General features: G+C 54.8%; 1 pseudogene; it reads left to right on the forward strand.

Moving 5' to 3' along the window:
- LOC113771862 lies at nt 1-1278 on the forward strand (annotated as a pseudogene).
- The last annotated feature ends 6860 nt before the right edge of the window (nt 1279-8138 follow it).

The raw sequence follows: 8138 nt of genomic DNA on the forward strand, positions 1-8138 counted from the left end.
TTGCTGAATCTTGGTGGTGAACTACTCTTGGGAGACCAGCTCCCTACCGTTTCAAGATGAACGTGAATGAATCTCTTTACCTCTGCACTACGCCCCCACTGAGCGAGCATGAGGTCAAGTTTTTGAAACAGAGAACTCGTGATCTATATCAAGTGAATAACGTTATTCTGGACAATTTACCTGCCTTGAGATATGCCACCCAAAATGGAGTTAAAATCCAGTGGACTGGATTTCCAGTTGGCTACATGCCACTAGGTAGTGAAAATGGTTACATCATCAATCACGTCTCAAGTTAAAAGGTTTTCATTCATGAATATGAAGGAGCTGGTGTGCAGATAATTGGTACTGGGGAAGAAGGTATGGGTGTCATTTCTGAGGCCAGATAAAAGGCACGAGATTGTTCGTTTTGAGGTCATCCCCTGCAGTATTAAGTATGATCCTGATAAGATGGAAAAGCTTCATATGTATGACGGTATAGAACCCACAAGTTGTCCATCGGAGCTTGATAGGGCTCAAATAATAAGGCAGGGCAGCAAGGAAGGGTTTCATTTGCTCATGAGCTTGAGTTTGAGAAAAGCAATAATAAAATGTTAGATGGCCTTCTCCATGGGATGCTTATTTGAAGATGGAAGGAGCCCGTGTCCACTGGTTTTCAATCCTCAACTCATTGATGGTCATCTTCTTCTTGGCTGGTATTGTTTTTGTTATCTTCTAGAGCACAGTTAGGAGGGATTTGACCAGGTACGAGGAATTGGATAAAAGAAACTCAGGCTCAAATGAATGAAGAGCTTTCTGGACGGAAACTTGTGGTGGATGATGCGTTCAGGGAACCAAATCAAGTCCAAACTACTCTCTGTGATGGTCGGATATAGGGTTCAGATTCTAGGAATGGCAGTTGCTACTATCATCATCGTCTTTGCAGCCCTTGGGTTTATGCCACCAGCTTCACGAGGTCTGCTGCTGCTGACAGGAATGATACTTGTCTATCTTTTCCTGGGAATTGGTGCTGGGTATGCTGGTGCACGTCTTTGGAGAACTATCAAGGTTACTTGAGAAGGGCGAAGGTCGGTTTCTTGGTCAATTCTCCCTCACCCTTTCGGGAGGTTTCCTGGGTACTAGAGCTAAGCCCATCCAATACACTGTGCTAACTAACCAGATTAGATTCCTAGGGAAATGAAATCCCTGCTCGCAAATACCCATCTTGGCTTCTGGTCCTTGGTGCTGGAACTCTCTTTAATTGAACTTTTCTTGATTCTCTCCAGCATCTGGCTTGGGTAAGAGGCTCCTGTCCTGACGTATGGTTAAACGATAAGAAGCGGGGGCAAAGAAATTTATATGCTCTCCTCGATCTCGTAATGCTGTGCAAATGGAAGCAAGCAGCACATTCACGATGACACAGCCAAACGCTCTGCTACTCCATTATTTATTTATTTTTGATTTGGTAGTTGAAGAAGCACGAAACTTCCCCGGACCGAGCTGACCTGACGAGCTCGGCGAGCTGATGGATAGAGCGCGTCCTAAGCCTGAAAGAAAGATGAGGGGGTGAACTATCAGGGGCCCCGAGGTAGCCCTCGAGGGCGCTCCGACGGTCAAGTTAGTTTTCCGGTGAGGGGGAATATACTAACAGTAAAGCAGTCGGAAGTTGGTTGCCCAGAAATTAGTGAGCGTACCGTGCACAGTCGTTGTGTGTTACAGTTTATACCTGTTGAGGAGTCCGATCTCCGTACGTTTCGGGACTTGCCCTGGATAGCTCCCCATCCTGCGCTGAGGGGGATTCTCCCCGCCCTCTGCGAGGTAGCTCTTGGGGGCCCCGCGGAACCCTAGCCGTCGTGCGACCTGGGCTGGTTCCCCATGGGCCCAGAGTCCAAGCCCAACTCAGATCGCCCTAGGCTGCCACGTGTACAGGCCCAGGACGGGGCCTCTGCACTAGCCCCCTAGATTAGGTCAGGCTCCCAGGCAGACCTGATCTACTCCCTTACCACGTGGAAGCCCATCATCGCACTGCTCTGCCGCGGTCACCTCCGGTGCAGTGCTGACATTGGGAAGTGGCGTCCGCGTCCCTTCAGTTGTCGCGTCCCCTCGGTCTCCGTACCGCTATTAAATGTGTTCACATGGGACGGTTCAAATTCAAGCAACCGTTTTCCCCCCATTTGGACCCCTATAAATAGGCATTCCCAGACTTTCTCTAACTCTATTTGCCATTTTTCGCTTCCTTCGTGCATTTTTCAATTTCCGGCAACAAGACTTCCGGCTTCCGGCTTCCAGCGCCCAGATTCCGGCGACTTCTCCATCCCTTTCTTCACTCAGATCACCAGTAAGTCCTTTCCCCTCTTCTTTCGCATTTCCTTTCCTCCTTTTGCCACCCCCTGCATTTTATGTCGGGTCACTCCGACGTCACTTCCACCGCATCCCAGACTCCGGTCCGTCGTATAGCCACCAGAATCTTCATTTCCTCTTCGTCCTCGTCTTCATCTTCATCTTCATCTTCATCTTCACCATCTCCCCCTCCTTCTCCTTCTTCATCTTCTGCTTCCAACCCCAATTTTTCCATTCCTGACTTGCTTGAGCCCATTGACATCATGAGCTCTCCTTCTGCCCGAATCCTGGAGGAGGCGGCCGAGCTCGATGCCTTCATCGAGCACCAAGCCACTTCTGTCCCCTCCCCCAAGTCCCCACATAACTCCCCTGGCGGAGCCCAGGAGGGAGCGGGGGAGGACAGGGACTCCTCCGAGGGGACTCCTGCTGCCGAGCAGGGGGATGATCCTGAGTTCAACTACGGTCACCCCGACCGGGATGAGACCACCATCTTGCCCGGGGCAGTGGCCGAGCTGGCCGCGTCATTCTCTATTACTCCGGCCTTCGAGCCTCGAGCTGCCGGGCCCACCGACCGGGCTTGCCGACCTCCCCCAGGCTTTGTAGCCATTTACAAAGAGCAACTGGTCGCGGGGCTTCGACTCCCCATTCCTCCGATCCTAACCGAGATCCTGAGCTACTGGGGGCTCAGGATCACCCAGGTCCACCCTAACTCGATCAGGATCATCATCGGATTCCTGATCTACTGCCAGATCTACTTCATCCCCTATTCTCTCTCTCTCTTCCGTGCTACCTTCGCCCTCAAGGCTTCTCTCCATGGGTGGTACTACTTCTGCCGCCGCTCCACCAACAATCGCGGCGGGAAGGGCGCCCAGGATCTCCTCTACGGGGTCCCCTCTTCCGTGAAGAACTGGAAGGGGGACTTCTTTTTCGTTAAAACCACCCACTTTCCCCCCAACGCGTGGAAGGTTGGGGGGGTCGGGGACGACCCCTATCCAGAGGACCTGGACCCAGAGGCCTTCGGCCAGCTGCTGGGCTCTGCGACGAAGCTGTACGCAGCCAAGTTCTCCACTGAGCAGATTTCCGCAGCCGGGCTGTTAGGGAAGCTGTCCGGGTCCCCCGGAGGGGTGGAGTTCTCCCCCGCCGACCGAGATACCTGTAATACCGCTCATTTTTCCTAGTTATCTGTTTCCTTGTTATTTGTTTCTCTGACCCGTAGCACTAATCCGTTGGTGTTCTCTGCAGTGACGAGGCTCTCCAGGCTATTGGGCGCGCCAACCGAAGAGGTCGCCTCCACCACACAGCCTGAGGCGGCGAAGAAGGCCCCTGAGGCCTCTGCGACTCCTGGGGGCAGCTCGGCCCCCCAGAAGGATGCCTCTCAAGCTCAGTCCCCCTCCAAGCAGGTCCCCGGCAAGAAGAAGACAACGGGGCCGAAGAGGGGACGAGAGGACGAGTCTTCCCAACCCGGGAAGAAACCTGCGCAGGGCCAGGCCCAGCGCCCCCTCCAGCTGACGTCTGGGGGCCCTGTCCACCTGGGGGTAGGCTCCGCGGAGGAGCACGCCCAGGAGAGCGCCCCCCCGAGCTTGTGGCACTACCGCCACGTGGCCCCCACGAAGCCGGGACAGGCCCCCACGATGCACGACCCCCGGCGCTTCTGCCCGTCCTGGGAGCTTTCCATCAATGACCGAGCCCAGTTCCCCGAGGTGGCTCGCGAGCTGGTCACGAGCTCAGTCCTTCCACGCGACAAGAAGTGGATGGAGCTGGCCAGCCCGTCCGAGCTCCAGGACATGTACTACACCGCCCAGGCCCAAGTAAGACCTCTCCCCTTTTAGGCCCCTTGGGTCCCTGTTTTTCTTCCTCTTTTTTTTTGTTCCTTTTTCTTTTTTTTTTTTTTTTTTCGGATGGTGTTAGTATTATGCTAAATCTTACTCTTATTTCTTTAGGCCAATGCCGCGGTGCTGCCCTGGTGACCCGCTTCTCCGAACTGTCTCCCGACTTGGAGAATATGCAAAAGAAGAATCGGGAGGCCGAGCAGAAGCTCGCCAAGGCCCTGAAGGAGGTAGACTCCCTTAAGGCCAAGCTGGGCAAGGCTGAGAAGGAGTTGGAGGGGTCCCAGGTCCAGCTCGCCTCCACCCGGTCCGAGCTGGACCAAGAGAGGAAGGGGGTGGCGAAGCTGAGTGAGGAGCACGCCATTGAGCTCTCCGGCACCGTCAGCCGGGAGCTCAAGAAGGCTGTCCGGGACTTCATCTCCTCCGATCAGTTCGTCGAGGACGTGGCCTTTCTCAACCAGCCCATCTTCCAGATCAGTGCTACGCGGGCCCTGGACAAGGTGAAGAGCCTCAACCCACCCGGCTTCAACTTGACGGATTTCAAGGACTACAATCCTGCAGCCGAGGAGAAGCTGGACTGGCTCTTCGATGGGTACCGCAAGGGGCATGCCCTGCAGGACCTGGTGGGGAGGAGCGACGTGGGGGCCGAGCTGGCGAAGCTTCCCCTGGAGGAGGAGGAGACTCCTGGCAGGGCTTCCGGGAAGGAGCCTGTGGCCTAGGGCGGCGGCCACTCCAGAAACCCTTTCCGTCTCCTTATAAGGATGTGACCATGCTCCAGTTGAAAATGCCCTTGAGGGTCCATCAGAAACGGAAAGGCTCCCCAGATCCTTTTTAACAGCCTTCTCCACCCGACCCCCAACATGCTTAAAGTGCACCTTCAGCTCCTATCTCTCAACATGCTTAAGGTGTACCTTCAACTCCCACCTCAAGCAGGTCACCAACAAGAAAAAGGCGTAGCTAGGTCCCCCTTTCCTTGTATAGCTCGGTAGGCTAGGCCGGAAGTTTTGTAATAGATAGGGTCTGAATGTATATATGAGATGAAGTTTTTAAATGAAACTGTCTGATTCGTCCTTCCATTCCCGGCTAACGGCAAACTCTAGTGACCGAGAAAGGAACCCCGACCTCCCGGATCGAGCGCCGGATAGACCTTTCAAGGCGGCGTGCCAACCTCTTGGGTCGAGCCTCGAGCCCTAAGATTTTCGAGTTGTGCCGACCTCTTGGGTCGAGCATCACGTCTCATATCTCGAAGGCTTTTCGTCGACTTGTCATTCCGACTCGTCTCCTGGTCGCCGACCTCCTGGGTCGAACGTCCAAACGTTTGCAAAGGTAATCATGCCGACCTCCCGGGTCGAGCGTCGACTCCTCAGACTCGTCTCCTGGTCGCCGATCTCCTGGGTCGAACGCCCAAACGTTTGCAGAGGTAATCATGCCGACCTCCCGGGTCGAGCGTCGACTCCTCAGACTTGAAATGTCGCCGACCTCCCGGGTCGAGCGTCGCGCTCTCAGATTCCCAAGCTTTAACCCTTGCCGACCTCTTGGGATCGAGCATTAACTTGGAAGCTTTAATCAGTGCCGACCTCTCGGGGTCGAGCATCGCACCTCGCAATGGCGACCTGGAAGCTTTAATCAGTGCCGACCTCTCGGGGTCGAGCATCGCACCTCGAAATGGCGCCCGCCGACCTCCTGGGTCGAGCGCGGAATCTCCAGAATCCTTCAAAGCTTTCCAGTCGTGCCGATCTCCTGGGGTCGAGCACTCCCGCATCCATTACTAACCCAACCCTTAGCCCCCCACTAGGACATTTAGTGAGGGAACGCTAAGTGTGCTAGTGTAAGATTCAAAATTAAAAAGTAAATAAGTACAAATAAAATTAAAACTTGAAAGTCAAGCTTTTATTGAATGATGAAACTGAAATTCGGATTCCAAAGAACAGACAACCAAACACCCTAGTCAAACCTACGCTAAAAACAGTCGCAGATTGGAGAAGTGCCAAGTATGGGGTACCTCTGATCCATCTGTTTTTGCGAGCTTGCAGTAGCCAGCTCGGCTCGCTTCTAGGACCTGGTATGGGCCTTCCCAGTTCGGGTCGAGCTTGTTGGAGCTATGAACTCGGCTGACCGAGTTCTTCCTTAGGAAAAGGTCCCCCGGCTGGTACTGTATGGTCCTCAATCTGGCATTATGATAGTGGGCGATCTGGCTTTTGTACTCAGCCATCCGTACCGCCGCTTCCTCACGCTTAGCCTTCAGCTTGTCCAAGTTGTACCTCAACTCTTCCTCGTTGGTCGATGCAACGAAGTTCTGTGACCGGGGCGAGGGGAGACCGATCTCCGCGGGTACCACCGCCTCTACTCCGTAAGTCAGAGAGAACGGGGTCTCGTGGGTGGCCGTCCTGGGCGTAGTGCGGTAAGCCCAGAGGACACTAGGGAGTTCATCCAACCAGTTGGACTGGGCCAATTCCAGTCTAGTCTTTAGCCCCTGCAGGATGGTTCGGTTGACATTCTCCACCTGACCGTTGGCTTGGGGGTGTCCAACCGAGGTGAAGTGCTGGTTAATTCCGAGCTCGACGCACCAGCTTTTGAAGGAATTTTCAGCAAACTGTCGCCCGTTGTCGGATATTAGGACATGCGGAATTCCAAAGCGGCAGACTATATTTTTCCAGAAAAACTTCTGAACTGCTCTACCGGAGATAGTGGCCAGGGGTTCGGCCTCCATCCACTTTGTGAAATAGTCGATGGCTACCACGAGGTATTCGTACCTCCCCGGAGCTCGGGGGAAGGGACCCAGGAGGTCTATCCCCCACTGGGCGAAAGGCCAAAGGCTGTGGATGGGGACCATCTCCCTGGTGGGTTGGTGGCGCAGCGGGACATGCACCTGGCATGCTCGACATTTCTGAACCAGAGCAGCCATATCTTGGAAAATCGAAGGCCAATAGTAGCCCAGGAGTAGGCACTTCTTGGCCAGTACCCGAGACCCCACATGCGCCCCGCACAATCCTTCGTGGACCTCACGGAGGACGTAATCACCCTCCTCGGGAGTCACGCACTTTAGCCAGGGGGACAAGTATGACCTCCTGTAGAGGGTCCCCCCCGCGTAGGCGTACTTGGCAGCTCTGAGCTGGATCCGGCGAGCCTCGGTTTTGTTCTCAGGGAGGGCACCCGAGCCGAGGAAGTCTACGAGGGGGGTCATTCAGGTGGCCGAGCTGTCTATAGCTAGGACCTGGACCTGGTCGATACTTTTCTGCCTTACCACCTCTATCAAAACTTCCTTGTTCAAGTGCGCAAACGAGGAGGACGCCAGCTTCGACAGGGCGTCGGCACGCTTGTTTTGCGATCTAGGCACCCGCTCGATTTCAAATGTATCAAACAGGGCTATCGCCTCCTGCACCTTGGCCAGATATTTCTTCATGACCTCCTCCTTGGTCTCGTATTCCCCGCGAACTTGGAGGACGACGAGCTGAGAATCGCTCCGGACTTTAATCGCGGTTATACCCATCTGGTGGGCTATCCGCAATCCCGTCAATAGGGCCTCATACTCAGTCTCATTGTTAGACGCGGGGAAGTCAAACCGAAGAGCATAGGTCAGCTCTTCCCCTGTCGGCGAGGTGAGCAGCAGACCTGCTCCGCTTCCTTCCTTGCTGGAGGCCCCGTCTACGAACAGCACCCAGGGCTCCTTCGGCCGGACATCCTCTCGTAGAGGGCTTAGCTTGGTTAGGGTCAAGCTGGCCCCCTCAGCAAGGAAATCGGCCAAGGCCTGGGCCTTGATGGCTGTGCCAGGCTGATAGCCGATGTCATGCTCGACCAGCTCGACGGCCCATTTGGTCATCCTGCCCGAGACTTCGGGCTTGGTGAGTATCTGCCGTAGGGGCTGGTCGGTCATGACGACGATGCTGTGGGTCTGGAAAAAAGGTCGGAGTTTTCGGGCAGCATGCACCAGGGCGAGAACCAGTTTCTCGGTCGGCGTGTACCGCGTTTCTGGACCTTGTAAAGTGCGGCTGACAT

This window comes from Coffea eugenioides, chromosome 5 (assembly GCF_003713205.1).
Source record: "Coffea eugenioides isolate CCC68of chromosome 5, Ceug_1.0, whole genome shotgun sequence".
In the NCBI taxonomy this organism is placed as follows: Eukaryota; Viridiplantae; Streptophyta; class Magnoliopsida; order Gentianales; family Rubiaceae; genus Coffea; species Coffea eugenioides.